General features: G+C 47.2%; 1 protein-coding gene across 5 annotated transcripts in view; it reads right to left on the reverse strand.

Annotated features, from left to right (window-relative positions):
• The window catches only part of LOC105488720 (PPFIA binding protein 2), a 143,918-nt gene that overhangs the window by 108,253 nt on the left and 13,721 nt on the right, over nt 1-21,944 (reverse strand). The window contains exon 1 of one of the 5 annotated variants that reach the window (XM_011753046.3): nt 2,013-2,119. The exons of the other annotated variants lie outside the window; for them this stretch is intronic. The gene's annotated coding sequence lies outside the window, so the exon portion shown is untranslated. Of the gene's footprint in view, nt 1-2,012; nt 2,120-21,944 lie in introns of those variants that run through there. 5 annotated transcript variants of the gene reach the window in all.

Below are 21,944 nucleotides of genomic sequence, written 5' to 3' on the forward strand. Positions count from 1 at the left end.
CACACAAGATCACAAAAACCTTTCATTCCATCATCACACAATGTGTTTTCATAAGAATCATAATAGCCGACATGTAGTTTCTGCACCTCCACAGCCTTTCCCCTCCTGGCATGAGTGCTTTTTCCATGAACCTTTAGCACACAATCCCATTCACTTCTGTAATGAAAAACCACCAGGGCTCTCCAGAGTCACCTGTGGCAGCAAGATGGCAATTGTTAACACCTCACCAGGTGTAACAATTGGAGTCCCAGGTTCCAGAAGCTCCAACCCCACTGTTTCACTGAGTCTACTTTGCCACTCCACTAAGTGGCGTAGGAGAGCAGCGTACCTAACAGGGATACTGCCAGGGCCAGGGCGTACAAGGCAATGCAGTGCAAAGGCAGGGCCTGGGACAGTCCCTGCAGGCATTTAACTGTCTTACATCTGCATTTGCCCTATGCCTGCAGTGCTTTCCTTGGGTGGGTGTGAGCCAGGCTGAGAGGGCTCAAATGCCACTTCCACTCCTTCAATTGGGAAAGGGTGCACTGCCTAGGAAGGCTACAGGCCACGAGGATGTAGAGAGAGCACTGTCCCAGGAGCACTGTAACTGACCATCTTAGATCCACTCTACCCAGCACCATTCGAGGTTCAGAATCCCATCTTTTCAGGGCAGATGAACACCTGCAAGGATACACAGTCCAGTCACTCCCATAATGCTGTATCCCCTAGCTATAGCAAAGGGGAACTGCTCAGTGCCTCTCCCCTGTCCCTTGGACAATTGCTTCCATCTCTAGACAACTCTACCTCAAGGAAGGTCTTTAGTTTAAACTCTCTTCCTGCTGCCTCCTCTCATTTTTCTTGTTCCCCACCCCCTCCCTGGGTAGCAGGGAGGGATTTACAATACCACTTGTAATCTCAAGAGAATTAGCTCACGTCTGTAAACTAGAGGAGTTGCTGTTTGCTCATTCAGCAAATCTACACATGTGCCTAATGGCCATACATGCTATGGAGAACAGAGGCACAGCTCCCACACTCAAGCATTGTGCAGCACAGGAAACAGGTGGTTCTGAAGCTCTTTGCCAGTTTTTCCTGTGAAGTGGGACATTTAGAGTGAAGACAGGAAAATGGGCACCACCCAGGAGTGGCTTTGGAGATGGTGTGGATAAGCATATCAAGACCAAGGAACCACACTTAACTGCACCAGGAAGTAATAGTTAAAATTCACAGGCTCCAAAGTCAGATAGCTTGAGTTCAGACCCAGCTCTGCTATGTATTATGTGATCTCTGAGCCTCAGTTTCTTCATCTGTAAAATGGGGATAACAGCATAATCCATAGATGTCATGATTAAAATTATGTAGAGAGCACTAAGCATATTCCTTTGCACAAAGTGTTCAATATGTTAGCTGTTTTTTGTTTGTTTGTTTATTTTAAGTGAGGATATAACATCAGGACATATTTTTGTCAGCTCAGAGGAAACTTTAAACAAAAATAGGTAGGTGCAGGGAGGGAGAACCAGATAAACTCAGGAGGCTGGTTTGTTTGGAGGTGGCAGGCATGGGGAAGGAAGATAAGCAACCATGCTTGTGAAGGGGGAGAGGGCAGGGATTTACAGGTGCTAAGGCCAAGGAAGGTTCAGAAGCAGGCATTCAGCCTCGGGGGTCAAGAACCACTGCACAGTTAGCTTAGAGAGAATGAGAATGGGAGCTCTCAGGGGTGTCGGGGAACTTCAGTGTACCTTAGGGCCCTGGCAGGAGCCAGAAAAGCCTGCAACAAGGAACAGAGCTGCTCCGAGGTGAGATGAGCAGCCCAGGCTGCTACAGAGTGAACACGGTGTGGAAATCCTGGGGCCTGAATGGAGCCAGCTTCGGACAGGATAAAAGAAGAGGTAGCAGGGAAAAGGGGGGAAGCAGAAGGAGGGAAACAATCTGCAGACTGTCACCTGTTCAGCATAAGAGATATTAAAAGTTTGAAATAATCCCTCCAAATCCTTCCCACTGCTCTTTCAATAAGGGGAAAATTCCCAACTCCTTACTGTGGCCTATGACGCAGGTCTCAGGATCAGGCCAGGCCATGCTCACATTTCTCCCCTCACGGCTCCTCATGCTTCAGCAGCACTGGTCTCCTGTCTGCTCCCAAGTCCTCCAAGACCTTCCCTCCTCTGCAATACACCTGCCATCCCCCTACCCTGAGCTCACTTCCTGGTTCTCTGTACAGCTGATTTATTCTCATCCTTCAGGTCTCAGATCCAAAGTATCAGAAAGGTCTTCCCCACACTACCCTCCCCGGCACCAGGTAAAGCAGCCCCTTCAAGGCACAACAAATCCACAGTATCTTGTTCTATGTATTTGTTTCCTTGCTAACTGGCCACCTTCTCACAGAGGCAGAGGGACCCTGTCTGCCTTGTTTACTCCTAGGTTCCCACTGTCTAGCAGATAGATACTTACGAATAAATGGATAGATCCATGCAGCCAGCATTGTGCTAGGGCCTAGAAGGATACTGATAAATCAGACCTAGTCTCTGACCCCCATGAACCACACAATCTAGTGGAGGAGATGGAAGTATGAACAAATAATTATGACACAGTGCAAGGTGTGTTGATAGAGGCAGGTGTGCAACTTCTCTGGGTCTTGAAGGATGATAGAAGCTTTCTCAGAAGGTGAGGAGGAGAATGCTGTTCCAGGCAGAGAATGTGGTGCACATGAAAGCCAGGGAAGCATGCACAGGCAGGATGTAGTTGGCAAAGGCCAAAGTGGTTGATGAGATTATGCAGCAGCACCCAGCTGCTCAAGATGAGTCAAAGCCTTCCATGGAATTCACATATGCAGTACAAGGGCAATGCATGAGAGGAGCCTGGGAATCACACCCACCACATCAGGGGACTGGATGCCAGTGCCTAACAAATCAAGTGGCTTCAGATGTAAACATGACAGAGTGTCAAATCCAGAGGGCCCAGGCTATGTGCCCCTGCAACAGAAGGGCCATAAAACAAGACCCATGGGCCCTCTGCCCAGCGATGAGTTTGCACTTGGCAAACAGTAAGCTGGGTGGACCCGTGGGAGCTGGCCTGAAGTGAAACATGATTCAAGGTGTATCCTATTCACAATGCATGACTAGCATCAGAAGCCATGACTCCTTTTGCCAGCCTATTTTCCTCTTCCTGAAAATTCAAATACAGAACAAAGAAACATTACAGAGAGTTCCACATATGCATACAAGACCACAAAACCGCTTAAATCCATTGTCATACAATGTACTTTCATAAGAATCCTAGGAGCCGATGTGTAGTTTCTGACAACACAGAAGCAACCAAATAGAAGAGATGCACAGGGCAAGGGACTGGGTGGGGTGGGGAATGCATGGAGCTTCCATAGCCTCTCCAGGGCTGCTACCCAGCAGCACTTTCAGGGGTTGACCAACCCCGAAGTTCTCCAAACCCCTTCCTTCATTTAGGGTTTCTTATAGAAGTTCCCTTAATCCAATCAGTCCTTGGTGATCGAATTCAAGCTCCAGCCCCACTCTCCTCCCTGAGGTAGGAGTCAGGAGGATGGGGAGTGGAGCTGAAAGTTCTAACCCTCTAATCACAAGGTTGGTTTCTCTGGTAACCAGCCCATCCTGCAGGAGTCGCCTCATTAGCATAAAGTTGAGTAAGGTTGAAAGGGGCTTATTATGAATAACAAAAGTTGCCCCTTTTCTGTGCTAGGAAACTGGAAGGAGACCAACTATATATATTTTTTAATTATAGTAGTCCCCTCTTATCCTTGGGGGATACATTCCAAGACCCTCAGTGAAAGCCTGAAACAGTGGATGGTACCAAGCCCTATATATAGAATACAATGTTTCCTGTACGTACAGACCTATGATGAACTTTAATTTACAAATTAGGCATGGTACAGTAAGAGATTAACAGTAATTAGTAATAAAATAGAACAATTATAATAATACACTGTAGAAACATTATGCGAATGTGTTTTTTTATTTTGTTTTTCCTTTTTTGTGACAGGGTCTCACTCTGTCACCCAGGCTACAGTGCAGTGGCACGATCTCGGCTCACTGCAACCTCCACCTTCCAGGCTCAAGCAATTCTCGTGCCTCATCCTCCTAAGTAGCTGGGATTATAGGTGTGCACCACCATGCCCAGCTAATTTTTGTATTTTGGGTAGAAGACAGGATTTCACCATGTTGGTCAGGCTGATCTCGAACTCCTGGCCTCAAGTGATCCCCCCACCTCGGCCTCCCAAAGTGCTGGGATTATAGGCTTGAGCCACCATGCCTGGCCCTGTCTCTTTCAAAATACCTTACTGGATGGTACCTTGGGTAACCAAACCCCGGGAAAGCAAAACCATGGGTAAGAGGGGGCTACTGTATCTCATAGTATCACAGGTCTCAGAGGTAAACGTGCTGTCTGATGACATGCAGTGTGTTGTTCAGTGGCTTCCACATCGGTTCCTCCCACAGGGACACGGTATCTCCTAGGGAGCCAGGGCTCTTCAGGGATATGGGGCTTAACTGTACCAAGCTCCAGAAGCAACATGCCAGGGAGAAGACAGAGGGAGCCAGAATCCAAGACAAAATCCCAAGTAACATGTGAAAAATCAGGATATCATCTAAGCAGATGGTGGGAAGTAGATTTTTTTTTTTTTTTTTTAAAGGAGTCTCACTCTGCCACCCAGGCTAGAGTACAGCAGTGCAATCTCAGCTCACTGCAACCTCCACCTCCCAGGTTCAAACAAATTCTCCTGCCTCAGTCTCCCAAGTAGCTGGGACTACAGGCACCCGCCATCACACCCGGCTAATTTTTTGTATTCTTAGTAGAGACAGGGTTTCACCGTGTTAGCCAGGATGGTCTCAATCTCCTGACCTCGTGATCCACCCGCCTTGGCCTCCCAAAGTGCTGGGATTACAGGCGTGAACCAGGATGTAGAATTTAAATCATGCTCCCCAGCAATGCGAGGAGAGCTACAGCAGCTAGTCGAGGGCTTTACACAGCACGGACAACAGAGGAATCAACAATGTGCCATGGGGACTGTACGAGGGGCACCTAACCAGCCCAGGAAAGAAAGGAGCGGACACAGAGAAGGACATTGCACTTATCACAAACAATACAGTGACAGTTGTTACACGGAACCAAAGCACTTTTCATTCTCTCTGGACACTTAACATAGCTGGCATTTGACCCTAATGAGCAGGCTGGCTTCTGATACTGAGACACTGTCTCATCCCTGGCCATAAAGATAAGGCAGGGTATGTTGTTTAAGAAAAAATGCAGTCCATCCACAATTCATCCTTCCTTCACTCACAGACCTATATGTGAGTATAGGTCTCACATATATGTGCTGTCATCTTCCTATCTGGGACAGCGTCTGAGGTTGGGGCTCCTGCTCATTACAGGACTTAACCCTTCTCTTCACTACCAGTGAGGGAGAAAATGATCCCACACCCCCTTAGCTGTAAATGCAGCCAGTGAGGAAGTAATAGCCATGTTTTAGAATGGCAAGGTATATGACATGCCACAGCCACATGAACTGCACCACACAAAGGCCAGTTTGGCACCTGGAAGTTGATTAGGGAGCAAGATCTGTATGTGTTCTAAAATTTAGAAAGTGAGTCACAATTGACCCTCATCATCTGGTATGTTCTGAGGCAAACAGTGATTTATATACTACGTTAACTCCTTTCATGTTTGGCAAAAGAAAGTTCTAAGTAGGCAGCATCCACTGATTAAGGTGAGTTTGAAGCAAGTAAACCTTAATTTACCCCACCCACACTGAATTCCATTTCTAAACTTCTTTTCTCTCAATAAAAATGGTTAGGGTTGTAACTGACGTTTGGAGCAGGCTAACACAGCTTTGGATGCTGAAATGAACTAGGAACAGATCTGGAAGTCACCGCTATTCCCTGTTCCTCCAGGATATTCTGGGCCTTGGACACAGTTCGGCTAGAGCTGAGACCTGACTCCTCAGCAGCTGCCACTAGACAGGGGCCAGTATTTCTGCCAGAAGGCAAGGCCTGGGGAAGGAGGCCTCAGCCAAGAACCCCACCACAACCACGGAACCTAACTCCTTTCCTACCTCTCCCTTCCCCAAGTGGCGAACAGATGACAAAGAAGTGTCACCATATCACAAGAAACTGGAGTCTTTTCCCCACAATTTACAGGCTTCCCATAAGCCATAGCTGCTCTTAAATGGTTATTTTAAGAAATACCTTTTGCTATCCCTAGGCTTAAGAGAAAGCCTCTGAAAAGGATATAAGAAACCTCTTTGGTAGCGTGGAGCAAGAAGCCATTTGGAGCGTCCAGAAATAAAAAGGACAAAGACAGATATGAAGGAATTTGATGGCAGTGCTAACAACATCCCATATTAACCAATAACTACTTTCTTTCTAAAGGACAAAGGAGAGAGAGTACAGCTTTTATAGACAGACGAATTAAAACATGGGCTCTGCTGCATAATGGCTGTGAGTCTTTTAACCTCTTTTAGCCTCAATTGTCTCATCTGTAAAATCAGTATAAAATCACTTTCATTGTTATGGGCAAATGTAAATAAGACAGAACTCAGATAAACACTGCAGGCTGAACCTAAACATTTAATTTAACTGCTAATTTAAACAAGAGAGAGATTTATTCTGAAAGACATAAACTCAAAAGGACACAATGTCATAGCCATAAGGGAAATGCTAGGGTCCAGTTCTGCAGCAAGCCTGCAAGGTCAGCCTTGGGAGAGACTTCATCAGTAATACGAAATTGACAGAATACCTGGTGCATCTGAACATCTTAACAGACTTACATAATTGGTGAAGACCTTGTTTAATTCAATAAGAACAGATAATGACAACTGGGGGAAAATAATAAAGCAGCACAACAAGCATTTTTCTAGAGCTACAGATAAAAATACAGGACTAGAAGAATTAAGGAGCTCCATCTGAGGAGGAACAATGGGGTGGGGAGGTGGAGAGGTGGCTGTTTTAACAAATTACATACAATTATTTGAGTCTTTAAATTGTGTGGATATATAGTGGTGACGAAAATTAGAAGAAATAAAAAAGATTAAAAGAGATAATACATGTGGCATGCAGGCACAGTGCCAAGATTAAATTAATGCGGCGTCTTTCTCCTCTTTAGTTACCATATATTGGGCAGATAACTGTTAGCTACTTGCTAAGGGTTTACTCAACATTATCTCACGTAATCCCCACACCAGTTAGGAATTATTCTCCCCCGTTACAGATGAGAAAACAGATTAGGCAATTTGCCTGAGGATGCACACCATTTTTCCTCCTGTTCTTCCACTTTCCTGAGACAGAAACCCATTTGGAGGGTTCTAAGGATAGAGTTGACATGATCTGACTTAACCTTTTAAAAGGATTACTCTGGCTGCTGCTTGGAAAATAGACTGCAGGGGATGCAGCAGTGAACACAGGAAACCCGGCAAGAGATGAAGTGACTCAGATCATAATAAATTAGATGTTCTAATTCCTGATATACCTTGAGGACAAAGCCCGTAAGATTTACTGATAAACTGGACATAGGCATGAGAGAGCAGAGTCAAGCGTGCCTACACGGTTTTTGCCCTGAGTACCTAGAGAATGTGGAGGTCTGCAGAAGCAACAATGTAGGGTGTCCGGGGATGAAATCAGGAGATTGGTTTTGGAAACATTCAACTTAAGATGTCTACAGACATCGAGGAAGTTACGCTAAGTAGCCATTTGGAAATAGGAGTCTGATGTTTACAAAGTCTGGGATGGAGATGTCAAATACATCTTCATAAAGATGTATTTAAGCAATTGCATGAAGTGACTTAAGAAGTGGTATTAAAACAGAGGAAGCCCCAGGACTCCCTGAAACATTCCACCATGCAGCCACCGGGGAGAAGAGGAATGGACAAAGGAGACAGGAGGAGCAGCCAGAAGTGAGAGTGGCACCCAGAAGCCAAACGAAGGGTTTCTGGATAGAGGGCGCAGTCAGGTGCACCAAATGCTGCTGAATAAGACCAGAGCACTTCTCTCCACTCTCACGCTAGTGGTGATCTCACCTGCTCACACAGCCTCACCTGTCCCTGTATTACCTCACCCTAGATGACTACAATAGCCTCCTAGCCGGTTACCCTTCTCTGAGCAGCCCTCCCCATTCACTCTGCACTGAAGATTCACCTATCTCAGTGGTCCTCAAACTCTGCTATTAATCAGAATCACCCTGAGAACTAATCGAGCAAGAAGCCCAACCTCCTGTAAGTAGAGCGCCTGACCTTTATGGCTGATCTAGTCATTCGGGTGATTCTGATTCTGACCAAAGTTGAGGAACTGATGGAATGCAAACACAGCCCTGCACCAGGCACCCTTTTGCTTAGACAGCCTCAGGGGCTGGCCACCAGCCACAACAGTAGAAATCATGGTCTATCATCATATGGACTCAACCTACTTGGTCACAGCTTTAACTTTTACCATACATACCTTTTGGCAGACCTCTGCCCCATCCTAACCAGATGCCTTATCACTAGTGGACTGATCCCAATTGTTAGTTAATTGGCTGTCTGTCTGCACTGCTTTCCAGCTTTTATGCCCATGCCTACTGCTGTCCCTGCTAAATTCCCATCAAGCCAGCTCTTCCAGGTAATTGTACTTAATTCTGGCTACCTAAGTGGGATCTCCCTGATTATCTTTTTCATCCGGAAGGAAAGGGATGACAGCAGCTGTGCACAACCATCTCCCTGACAACTGTGCCATGTGTCTGGGTCCCTGTGGGGTCCCCCATTCTGTAAGCACTGGATAAATGTTTACAGATTTATTGATAAAATAACCAATTCATTGTCCATGGGAAGCTAAAGCCTGGGAGATAGTGGGGACTGGAGTGAGGTTACAGCAGGTTCCCCACAACAGCCCCCAAATCTTCCTATCCTGAACACCCACCTCCCTCTCTATATTCTCACAATGGGTGGCACCCAAATGCTTCCCATCCCACCTTGGTGATGCCACCATGGTCACCAAGATAAAAACCTGGGAATCAGCCTTGGACCTTCCCTTTTGTTACCCATATCCAACTGGGCACCAGATCTGGTAAAATCTCCTTCCTCACCCTCTTTCAGATCTGTCCCCTCATCTTCACCCGCCCTGCCATCATCTATCAGAGTGGCTGCACTGGCTTCTAACCAGTTTCTCTGCCTCCAGCCTCACTGCTCCCCCATACACCTCATCCTCCAAATTGCTGCTAGGAGGATGGGTCTATTTCACAAATTTTACCAAGGCTCCCCAGGGTTCACAACGCTTCACCAGCTTTCTATCACCCAGGCAACAAAGGGGTGCCTGGGGACCTGGAGAGGAAGTTAAGGACCCACGAGAGCAGTTAGGAGAGTGGGCTCTGTAGTCAGACATGCATGTAGATCCAAGTTCTTTGCTTCATGAGCTGTGCCCCTGACAAGCTCCTTAACATTACTGAACCTCATTTTACCTATTTATAAAATTCAGGTGAAAAGAGACACATTGTGGGATTGTAGAGATTCAAAACTGGGTGGGAGTTCACAACCCCAGCAGTCGTAATTCTCCTGGCTATATCTGGCTCCTGCCCTGAGCAACAGCCAAGCTATTGTCTCCAGTTTACTTCTGCTTTTGGGGCTTCCTTGGTGTTTTAGCTGAAGTCCTTCGTTCCACCTGCTTGACTCCCACTCCTGTTTTGAGGCCAAATTCCATCATCATTATCTCCAAGGATCCTCTTCCATTCCCCAGATGGAAGTGACTGCTCCTGAATGGGTTTGTCCCCCCTCGCCACTCCCAGGACAGACCTTTCTAGGGCACTTTTGTCTGAGTGGTAAGGCCCTCACAGGCAGGGCCATGTCTCTGACCCCGGAGCTCAGCTCCCATTCTAAAAGGGAGAAAGTGAAAGGAAATAAAGAGGTCACTGGTCTACACTGGCGAAGCTCTCAGCATAGCAGTTGAAGTTGTCCCCACCTTCTGCCGGGGCCACAAGCTGTACCTGTCCTCTACAGATCCTATACCATCCTGAGGTCACCACTCCCACAGGATCAGATCTGACAGTGGAGAGAAGCCGCACACCTGGCCTGCGAAGACAGCTCCTCAGAGCAATGGCAGAGCCCACAGACACTGGCTTTATATCACAACGCTAAATTTCACTCAGGACAGAGGAGCTCAACACAGCAAGACATCCTGTCAGGACAAAGAGGAGCCATAGCAGGACAGAGGGGCCAGGCTGCTAAGAACATTGCTATCAGAGTTGCTGAATGCCTTTAGTGAATGTCGGAGTCTAATAAAAGTGAAGAGGCAGAGCTTTGTTCTCTTTTGTCAATGAATAGAAGCTTAAGTAGCCTAAAAGAAGCTGAAGATGAGAAAATAGAAGAATGCCACTGAAGGTGAACAAGCATGCTTAACTGGTCCCCATCTAATCATATTATCAGTAACTCCAAAGACCAAACATTTGTTTAAAGCTTTATAGTGACAAAAATATTTGGCACATACAAGGTTCCTTGTTTCCACCTAAACATCCTAGATCAGGCTGTTCTGATTAGTCAGTTAAGCTCAGGCCGGTGGGGGCGGAGATCTGTCAGAACAGCCGAAATGGGCTCTGAATCTAGACGCAGGCTGGCAGTGCTGGGTGGCGGCAGGGGATGAATGCAATATTTCTTGCTTAGCATCTTTTTCCCGCTATACCAGGTTAGTGAGTTGTGTGCGCTGGGCATTCCCAGCCACTCCTTGTCAGGCGAGTTCCAGGACATCCTTAAGAACATTTGTGCTGGAGCCTAGTTCTGCTGAACCCACTGGGAGGATTCCTTTTGCTTTCCGGTCCTTCCATTGAAGACACAGCCCAAGTCCTGCTCCACCACCAGCCTCCTTTGGCATAGCCAAGCCCAGATGCTTCCACTTAAGCATTCCCAAAATGCTCAAGCCCTTCTCACGAAACCACAGCCCTTTAAGCAAGGCTCCATGATCCCAAACAGCATTTCCAGCAACATATCATAACAGCAGGGCATTCAGTCACAAAGCTGAACACTGCCCTCTGAAGAAGGCAAAGAACAGCACCAGGCACTGACACCTCACCTCCGGGCGCCCCGAGGCCAGACTCCCTCTGAGCCTAGCTGTCCCACAGTCTCAGGAGCGACATCCTCCTCCTACTGGAAATGGCAAGCTTCTTAAGAGAAACGCCACCCCAAAGACATGAGCATGAGACACCATGAGCCCAACCCACAAGGAGGAGCACAGGGTCTAGCCAGGAAACGGGTGTGAGTCTGAGGTTCTGATGGCTCACACCCAGAAGCACATCTGACCTTCTGGGCTTTAGGAACACTGAGAAGCTGATGTCAAGTTTCCTTCACTGTGTTTGCCTGATGTTGTTGAATGCTTGCTTCACCCTCCTCTGACTCTTCTCACCTCCTATTTCTGCTCTTGATATTCTGCCTTTGTTTCCCTCTCTCCCCAAGCTGGTCCTTTTCCCAACTCAATCATTGATTAGGGTAAATGGGCCACAACAATCTTGGTGACCAAGGCCATGCCTTAATGCCAGGTCTGTCAAAGAATGGTATGAGGAGACATCAAAGGTCAAACAGTGTAGGTACTCCAACAAGGAGAGGGATTGGGGGTGGGGGGAAAGCGAGGCAGGGTTCTGTGCCTTTGGGAAGAATTGAGATGGAGAGCCAGACAGCATCCAGGGAGCAAAGCATCACCAAACTCCATCAGTCTGCCCTTCAATACTGTAAGACAAGTATATCAGTGCCCTAATGGGGATGGGGCCCACCGTAGCCACTTAGAGAACTTGCAGAGAGGAGGCTCTTTCCCTTCCTTCTGAACCACTCAGAAAGAGTGGGTCTAAGAAGTAAACGTAAATGACAGTCTACCCTTTGAGGCTGAGATATGAAGAGCCAGGACTAGGAATAAATAACTCACAGATTCTAAGATTTGGCTGCCTGCCCTGGCCACACAGCCATTCACAATAGATCAAGATGATGGTGAATTACTTCATGCTTGTGCAATATCCACCTGTGTGTAAAAACTGCCTGCTCTGGAAGTTCACTGGTTTCCTGTCTCCTTTGAGAAGCTGCTGCCCCTGTGGAAAAAAAAAAAGTATCCTCCTTTTTGTTTTCTCATTTAATCTTCAAGGGGGTCCTGTGAGGGTATAGTACAATTATCAGCCCTGTTATACAAGGATGTAGCTCAGTGGCCAAAGAGCAGGGGAAAAGTGACAGCGAATGAAGCTGACCCAGCTTGAGAAGGGTCTCTCACCTCTCACCCCTATAACATAGCCTGTAGCCATTAGGCAATTACAGCCACCGAGGGAGCCACCTAGAAGCCACCCACTCTTCCCAGCAATAACATAGGAGGAGGAGGCGGGGACCTGAAGGAAGGATCCTTCTCAGTGAGCTCAAGGATCTCTCTGGATTCCCCTCCCCAAGGGTAACCATGCTCTGCCGGCCTGCCCCTCTACCTGCCCACTTCAGGTCCCCACCTATCCCCTCCCTCCCCACACTTCCTTGACTCCACTTCCTTTTTCGCCATAGCCCTATTCTGGACAATGTGGAAGCTCTCTCCCTGGCTCTGTTCGTCAGAGCGTAGAGTCCTCACCTCTCTCCAGCTGCCTCCCAGCTCACACTGAACCTGCTTCTCAGCTCATTCTGCCTCTCTGGTCACAACTTACCCTCATCCTCCCTCTGCCTGGGGTACCAGGTTCACATGTCTCTTCTTCCTTCTGCTCCCGGGATGCTAAACAACACATCAGACATTCATGCGCCCTAATCTCATGTTTCTTCCTGTCAAGACTCCCTCAGCAAACTACCATGCATCTTTCTTTAATGAGAAACAAAACCTCTTGATTTCCCTTCTCTCATCTCTTACCCTCTCTTCATATGCTGTGGAAAAGCTGCCGCTCCTCCCTGTGACCCCTAATCTCCAATCATCACTGAGATCCAACCTCTCAATTATTCCCCCTCCAAACTGAATCTGCACTCTCCCTCTCCTGCTGCTTCCTCTGCTATCCTAGAACATGTCCTTTGACCCTGCACCCGACTGTTATTATTCCATGTTTCTCCTTCGCCTCAGAGCCCCACTGCCCACCTCCCATGCTCTCTGACACCCCCAGTGGTGGGATGTCACTCATCTGTGTGCACCCGTGCCATGCTCTCATCCAGCCAGCTGCTTGTGTTTCCATTTCCTTAAGAGGCAGTCTAGGGTGGGGTTAAAAGCCCAGGCTGGGGTTGGACTGCCTAGGTGACAGCCCTGATTCCGACACTATATGTCCCAGGGCAAGACATTTAACCTCTGTGCCTCAGCTTTGTCATCTTTAAGATGAGGATAATAATAAAACTGCCTCCCTGACAGGGTGTTTGTGAAGGTTAAATGTTAACAGAGTAAAGCACTTAGACTCGCCATCAGTCAGCATTGCTCCAGTGCCTTCTTTGGCATCTCATCAGTGCTGATACTCTCCTCCTCTGGCATTTGGGAGAAGCGCTCTCCGGGTCCCTCCATGAATTATGCAGCCTGCATTCACCTGTCATGCTTCCCCACCCTACTCCCCTCCCCTGTGAGCCACCAGGTCTCTGTGGTCTCCCCCTGCAGGGATGCTCTTCTCCATCTCATCCTTTCCACTCCTACTGCCCAGACTGTGTTCAGGTATTCAGAACTAGGACACTGGAGGACCTCCTCTCACCTGAGTAACACCTGGCCTCTCCCACAGCAGTCCAAATGCATGAGCTGACATCCAAATTGCAGCTGACCCCAAAATATCCTGGACTCATGATGGTAATTATAATGGCTACCATTTATTAAGCACTCACCTCTATACTGAGCTAAGTTCTTATATTTATCTCATATCTCAATATTTATAACTATTATTATCCAGATTCTACCGATAAGAAAACTGAAGCTTGGAGAGGTTAAGTGACTTGGCCAAATCACACATCCAGGAAGCAGTAAAGATAAGATTTGAATTCAGGCAGTCCAACTCCAAGGTTATGTTCCTAACCACACTTGATGCACTTCCTCACTGAGCCTGACCTGCTCCTGGGTTCCTGATACCCCAGCCGCAAGAGAGCGTTCTTATGCCACTGTGCCTTTTTCATGCTGTTTCCTCAACTAAAGGCCCCTTCCCCAATCTCTGTCCATCAAAACTAATTAATTTTTCAATGCTCAGGCAAGTTTTCTCTGTGACAGCATCCCCACCCCTGCCTGTTCAAATGAATCTTGGCTGAGACATGGGCTCCCAACTCCATTTAGTTTCTGCTTCATGTTGTCACGGGGAAGATCCAATGGGAGGATACTGACTCCCTCTTTTTCCAGGATTTCCTCCCCGGGGAAACAGGTCAGTATCTGATGGTAGAAATCAAAGAAGGAACTGAGCATGTGCAGCTCAGCCCATTCTTCCCTCTCCCTAGAGCCACCTTGGTGAAGGAAGTGGCCTGTGCCAGAAAGAGCCTATGAGGTCCCATCGGGGCCTGTAGTGATACACCTACAATGGACATGGTGCCTTCCATTTGAGAGCATGGCTCCCCAGCAACCTGCGGATGATGCTGTAATTCACTTTCCCAGGTGGGGTAATGCCAGGAAGGTGGTCTGGGAAAGTAGGCATTTGTGTTGTGGCCACTGCACAATGCCTGCCAGAGTAAATTAAATTGGTGTCTGGCTTACGGACTAGCCTTGTCAGGTTGGTCAGTGTGAATTAAGCTCTGGGCAACAAACCCCTCCCAGAGAATGGATAAGGGTGTGTGACCTGTGGTAGTCCTTACCTCCGTTCTCTCCCCTGCCCACACCGCACCTGGCCCCACAGCAGACAGAGAGCCTCACGCTCCTGACAGGACCCTGTTGGCAATGTGCCTCCTTAGCCCCAGAACTCACCCTTCAAGGGAAGCTACCCTCATTTTCCTTCTTACAGCAAAGAACACACAGGCATACACACAATTTACCTCTAGGGAGGAACAAATGGACATGAAGTCATTTCATTGCCTCAACCAGATCATAAACAGATTCAGAGAAATGCTTCAAATGCAACCTCAAATTGAATATTTCCAAAAAGCTTCATCTCAAAAATTGCCCCCCTAAAAAATAATACAAGCAAGAGGTCGTTAAGCAAATGATAGGTGAGAGCATTCATTTTACTATTTCTATTTCCGTGTACATTTGAATTCTTTTTATAGTAACAGGTTAACACAAGAAACCAAACCACCACCTGGGGATGTGGACTTTTCAGGGCAGGGGGCACAGAATTCTACCTTCCCTTCCAGCAGAACTGAGATTTGAACCTAAGTTCCTGATGACTCATTTGGTGCTCTTTCTACTGTGCCATTCAAACTCCCTGAATAGGTCCTAACATTCCACCAAACTCTCCTTACCTCTCACCTCACCACAGTTTAGAACCTCATCATCTCTCAGCTAGATTGCAAAAGCTGCTTCCTCTGGGCTTTCTACCTCTAGGCAACTCCCCTGCAATCTTTCTTTCTTTCCTCGTGCAGGCAGGACATGTTCCATGGTGCTCATGACATGCTCCTCTGCTCCCAAACATTCCTCGGCTCCCCAGTGCTTTCAGGAGAGAAGCTGCATTTTGCAGCTCTGCAAAAGTCCTCTAATACAGTTAACCTTCCCCGCTACACTCCTCACCACTCTGAGTTCCAGCCTCACTGGACCACCTCTTACCCTCAAATACAGAAATACTCCATTTTCTGTACTTCCTCTATGTGGGCGCTTTTCTCCATCTCTGCTTTCAAATCCCACCCATGCTACAGCCTTATCCAAATGACCACTGCCAGAAAGCCTTTCCTAACACCATTACCCCGTCATCCCTGAAGGCACTGGATGCCTCAGCTCTGCTCTTGTCATATCCAGTATGCACAAGCAAGAGGTTGTTAAGCAAATGATAGCCTATCTATAAACAAGCCATTATTTATAAAGATGATAATAATTTGTATTATTTCTCAATATGTCTGCCTCCCTGTCTAGATTAACTCCTAGGGAGCAAGGAGTATGCTCCATTTACCTTTCTATCCTCAGAGCCCAGCAAAGAACCTGGCACAGGACTTTCAGTAAATGTTTGTTGATACAAAATGTTAAGTGTTTGTGTATCTGAGTGGAAAGTTGAAGGGAGGTTGGGCATGTAACCTTGGCCAGCATTCTGAAATAAGGATTGGGGGCAATCCATGACAGCCTCTCCCACTGAACTTTCTCCATACCTGGGGCCCTTCTCTCTTATAGCCAGATATTCAGAGGTGAAAGCGTCTCTCCCATAACGGGAACTTACGCTTGGGCTTGGCATGAGCGAGAGACATCACTGATGGATGCAATTGTATTCCTGAAGAACCAATGAGAAAAAAGGATGACACTTCCCCTAACAGATGATAAAACCAGGCATTTCTCCCCATTCCATTATTTTAGAATGCTAAGCAACAAGATTAAAAAAAAAAAACAGATATGAATTGGTAAGTTTTCTCTGTTAGCTGCAGCATGCATAACTTTTGCCTATAGCCAACTCCCTCCTACGAGCCTCCCTGGCTGCCTGCTGAGGGATAGGCCCCAGAATTTGGCAGGCTGGAGGTAAACACTAATTGAATTAATCAAAATGTATTCTGTAATTTGAGCCTTCATTTCAACATTTGTTGAACGGTTTAATTTTGATTTAATGCAATGCTTTTCCTCTTGCAATAAAAAAAAATTAAGCCAGTAGAAGACCAAAGAACTTCTTTAAAGACAGGCCTGTGTGCACCGTCAACAGCCTGGTCCCTGCCTCCATCAGAGGAGAAGGAGGCTTCCCCCAAAGGCCTGGACTGGAGGGTATTAGCAACTCTGTCTTCACTGGAGTTTGAAACTCCAGTGAAGGGCCACACGGGAGCCAGATGAAGTCACTGCACAGAAACTACTACTGCCAGAGAGCCTGACTACAAGTAAACAGCTCGGCCTGGAGCTGAGCTTTTGGACAAGGCCAGTCAGGCTTCCTCCATTAGCTAGCTGGGTCCACCATCCTCTCCTGGTCCCAAGGTTGGCAGGATCAGTAATAAGTACCTCTCCATCCTTCACCATGACACTGAGCCTTGTTCAGTGAAGATTTTGGAAACACCCTGTTATGAGCTGAATTGTACCCACACACTCAAAATTCTTATGCTGAAGTCCTAACCCCCGGTACCTGAGAATGTGACTATATTTGGAAATAAGGTCTTGAAAGAGGTAATTACATTCCAATGAGATAATTAGGGTGGGCCCTAATCCAATAGTTGGTGTACTTAAAAGCAGAGCAGATTAGGACACATGGGTACAGAGAAAAGACCATGTGAAGACAAAGGGAGAAGACAGCCATCTAAAAGTCAAGGAGAGGCTGGGCATGGTGGCTCACGCCTATAATCCCAGCACTTTGGGAGGCTGAGGTGAGTGGATCACCTGAGGCCAGGAGTTCAAGACCAGCCTCGCCAACATGGTGAAACCCTATCTCTACTAAAAACACACACACAAAAATTAGTTGAGCGTGGTGGTACACGCCTGTAACCCCAGCTCCTCAGGAGGTTGAGGCAGGAGATTCACTTGTACCCAGGAGGTGGAGGTTGCTGTGAGCCAAGATCGTGCCACTGCACTCCAGCATGGACAACAGAGACTCTGTGTCAAAAAAATTAATTAATTAATTAATTAATTAAAAATAAATAAAAGTAAAGGAGAGGCCCCAGAAGAAACTAATTCTGCCAACACCCTGATCTTAGACTTCTGGCCTCCATAATTGTGAGAAAATAAATTTCTGTTGTGTAAGCCCCCCAGTCTAGCACCTTGTTATGGCAGCCCAAGCAAACTGATACACACCCCCATTTGATCCTGCACACGCAGCTGGGAAAGTTATGGGAAGAAGGCAGCCTCCTCTCCCAGGCTGTCAGCCTCTATCCTGACCCACTGGTGTTCCCCTTCCCTCTTAATCCAGGGGAAACTTTGCTTCACATCCTCAGACCTTAAACCACATCCAGGTAAGCACAGTTCCCAATATTCCTTTATCTGTATTCTTTGTAAGTCAGCTCTAAGTCGAATCACACCTCTGGACCAAGACCATTTAGTGAGGCCAGTCTTTAGGATGCTACAAAGAGGAAACTCTAAGATCCTGCAGCCTGACCAGATGTCAAGCTGCATTCAAGGACCAAGAGCCCCAGGCCCAGCTCTCTTCAACTCAGTTCAAAAGCTCCAGCATGTGGGGAGGCAGGGGAAGGGTTGGTCCCTAACCTCAGCTTGCCAGTCACAAGATATTTGCCACTTGGATCACTTCCCTCCCCTAAGAATTCAGAAGCCAGAGAGTGGTTTAGGGACTTTCCCAAGAAAAGTGCTCCAGGAATCCCCCACTTGCACAAGTGTTCTGCAGGCCAAAGACTGGCCTGCTGGAGAATGACACTGCACTAGGTAGCCCCTTCCCTGCAGGCTCAATTGGTCTTGCTCCTGGAAGTTTGTTAGCTGGACTCCAGGGGAGTGGGAAGGTCTAACAATCTCCTGGGACCTCTCTCCTACCTTTCTCAGCTCTTCCTTTCCATAAAGCAGGGTCTTTATTCCCCTATAGAAGATACCAAAAGAGTTCCTCAGAATGAAAGGAAAAAGTGAAAAGCACAGAGGTCTATGTGACTCAAAAGGGCCACAGAAGGGACAGTATAGATGCCAGGTCCCCATATGGGGGGATGCTCCCCAGCCCCATGCCTTCTGAGGCTCCTTTTTTCCCAAGTGAGGAGGGGCTTCTTTCCCTGAAGAAAGAGAGGCGCAGCAGGCAGCAGAAAGAGCCCAAGCTTTGTCTTAGTCTGTCCAGTCTGCTTTAACAAAATTACCATAAATTGGGTAGGTAGCTCACAAACAATGGAAATGTATTTCTCATAGCTGTGGAGGCTGGGAAGCCCAGGAACAAGGCAGCAGCAGAGTCAGTGTCTGGAGCAGGACTGTTTCCTTGTTCACAGATGGTGCCTCCCAGCTATGTCCTCACATGGTGGAAGAAACTAGCTAGTTCTCTGGGGCCTCTTTATAAGGGAACCAATCTCAAGCATGAGGGCTCCACTCTCATGACCTAATCACTTCCCAAGGCCCCACCTCCTAATACCATCACTTTGGGGATTATAATTTCAACATATGAATTTTTAGGAGACATAAACATTCAGACCATAGCAAAGTCAGACAGACTTGGGTTTAAATCCTTGCTCCACTACTTATGAGCTGGATTCGTTTTTTACCTTAGGTAATATGGACATTAACCTTTCAAGTTACTGTGTAATGGATATAATACCTGCCTCACACAGGGTTAGTCAGAGGGTTAAGAAAGAGGACAGAATAAACTACCCACCTCAGTGCCTGGCCCAGTAAGTATGTAACAATCTGCCTCTCCTCATCAGAGAACAGGTTCCCAATTGCACTATTCCAGAAGATGGCTTTAGCCAAGACCCTTCATCGGGGCCTAAATGTTGGGATCAGGGGAAAAAAACAACCACCACGATGTTGAGTTCCTTTGAGAAGTTGCCAAATCTCTCGCAGGTAGCCCCCAAAGTGGCAGACCCTGGGGTACGGCAGCTCAAACAGCCCACATGCTCCAGGTTTTCTGTATCTCTCTAGTCGTACCTGACAAAACAGAGCAAGGCTAGGGCCACACGGCCTTCCAGAGCTGAAGGTATCCTAGGGATCACATGCCCACTCTTACGGCCCCTCGGTGCCTCCCTCAGCCATTCCACCAGGGTTACAAGGTGACCTGCTTAGGGACAGTGAACAGGCTGAGTTATGAGGCTCAGGGGCCATCCCAGGGGCAGGTACCTGACAGAGAAGACACCGCTGGGGAAATGGATTTGGGAGGCCTCAAACACATAGGCTAAAGCTGAACTGGGCTCTGTGGAGTTAGGGAGGGGAAGGGCAAAGTCTTGACCATGTTCATGGCTGGCTGCCTTCAGCCTTGGTGTAGCAGGTCCCTGGCTCCATGCACTGGCATCCAGAGAGTCCACAGTAACTCTAGAGATGGCCTTGAGAGAAGATGGCTGAGCTGTACTGGTATCCGAAAAAGGCCTTCTGGTTATTCTCAGTGGACACCACACTCTTGGGGGACACTTATAGCCAGATAGGCAATCACCCCAGGAGTTACTAAGGGAAGGTTTCCATATACGATGTGTAACAGTGATGTAATGAGATGCATTTTTCATGCAACTGATAAGATCTGTCTCATTAACTCCATTTCCCATTCAGCTGTCACTTGGCTTATTTAAAATTCTCTTTTAAATATAAATCATAACAAATTTGTGACCCTGGAACAGCCTTTAACGGGTTCTCAAAGTGCTCCTTATTAAGTGGTAGGACAAGGAGGTAGAGCTTCCTCCCACATCAAGTCTCCTGTTAACTTGAGATCCTGAGTCACTGCAGCCCAGATGCTCCCCCAACTTCTTCCTCTGAATATTTCCTCTGTCTTCTCAGTGGTTACTACTGCCCCCCAGGTGGTCTCAACTTTTCTCTCCAGGCTGATGAAAAGCCTCCCATTAGGAAGTCTGAAGGACCCTGGGTCCACCCTGAGGACAGAAGCAAGGTGTGGCCACCAGGGCTAGATCTGATTTCTGAGCTCCAGGAGGAAGGTCAAACTGGATGGAGAATTGGGCCCTGGGCAGATCTGCTCACCAATAAAGACTGGCTGACTCTACTAGATATACACATCAGAATGAACCCCAACTTGAGCAGGCAGTCCCCACCAACACCCACCTGCTCAGAGCTTGAACATGCTATCTGTGAAAACAATGCTGTCCTTTCATGCAGGTATCCCAGCACCCACTCCACAACCCTGCATGGGCAGGCTCTCAGCAAACGCTTACTGAATTGTATCAGTCCCTCCTCTCAACCCCTACAGCCCCACCTGGGTTACTGCCCATGTTTCTCTGACTCTTACCCTCATCCCACCCTTCCAACCCACTTGGAGTACCACTCTTGCTAAATATCTCTTAGGGCTGACACCTTGGTATCCTAAACAGGTAAGGTTGGTTGTAGGTAACTTGTTACTAATGATAGAAGCTTTTTGTATAAATTGGAGAAGATTCAGGCTTATCTTGCCCCATTCTAATATACTTTATTGATGGGATGAGAAAATATTGGAATTTAGCCAGCAATTCAGAAATTGCCTGTAGCAGTCTGGGAGTAACAGTTTCTATTATAATGTGAAAACTGCATTTAGGAAGTTAGAGATTAACTTCCTAAATATACATGTGTATGTATACACATATATGTATTGGAACTGAGATATGCTTTGTGACAATCTGGCCATGTCCACCAAGTACCCTCTCAAAGGTTACTGTGGTTTGCCATGTGCCATCTGACCATCTTCCTGCCTCAGTACGGTAAGAACAGGCCTTCACTGTAAATTTAAGACTGGATAATCTGGACTCTAAACATAGTGGCAAGATTAAGTGGAAAGAACAGAATTTGGGGTCAGGCAGCCTGGACATCAATCTTATTTTGGCCACTCACCAGCTAGGGAACCTTGAGATGATCAGATATCTTCTTGGAGCCCATTTCCTCCTCAGTTAAAGCCCTGAAAGGCTGCTTTGAAATTTAAGTGAGCACAGACTCTGTGCTCAATGGCTGATGCATGATGGGTACTTTATAGATGGTAATTTCCAATTCCTGATGCCCTATTTAACCTCATTTACTCCTCAGTTCCAGCCAAATCATGCCTCCAGCTGTTTTCCACAGGTGCCCCTTAATTGGTGTTACTCATGCCTTCCTTTGTGCACTGCTGTTCCCTCTGCCAGCAATTCCCTTCAGCCCCAGAGCGTGTCTCCAGTCCCTGTCTTTCCTTCAGGACACACCTCAAATGCCACCTCCTCAGCAAGCCAGGTCCCCCAACATCTTTCTCTGAATATTAACTGTATCTTCTCAGCAGTTACTACTATCTGTTTGAGTAAGGGGGTACATTTCTTAAGTTCCATTCAGTCAGGTCAGGGGACATGTCTGTTCATCTTGTGGTCCCATCATCACCATTCTCAGCATAGAGGACAGTTCAAAAATTATTTAGAGACTGAA

The sequence above is a fragment of the Macaca nemestrina genome, chromosome 12, assembly GCF_043159975.1.
Source record: "Macaca nemestrina isolate mMacNem1 chromosome 12, mMacNem.hap1, whole genome shotgun sequence".
Lineage (NCBI taxonomy): Eukaryota > Metazoa > Chordata > Mammalia > Primates > Cercopithecidae > Macaca > Macaca nemestrina.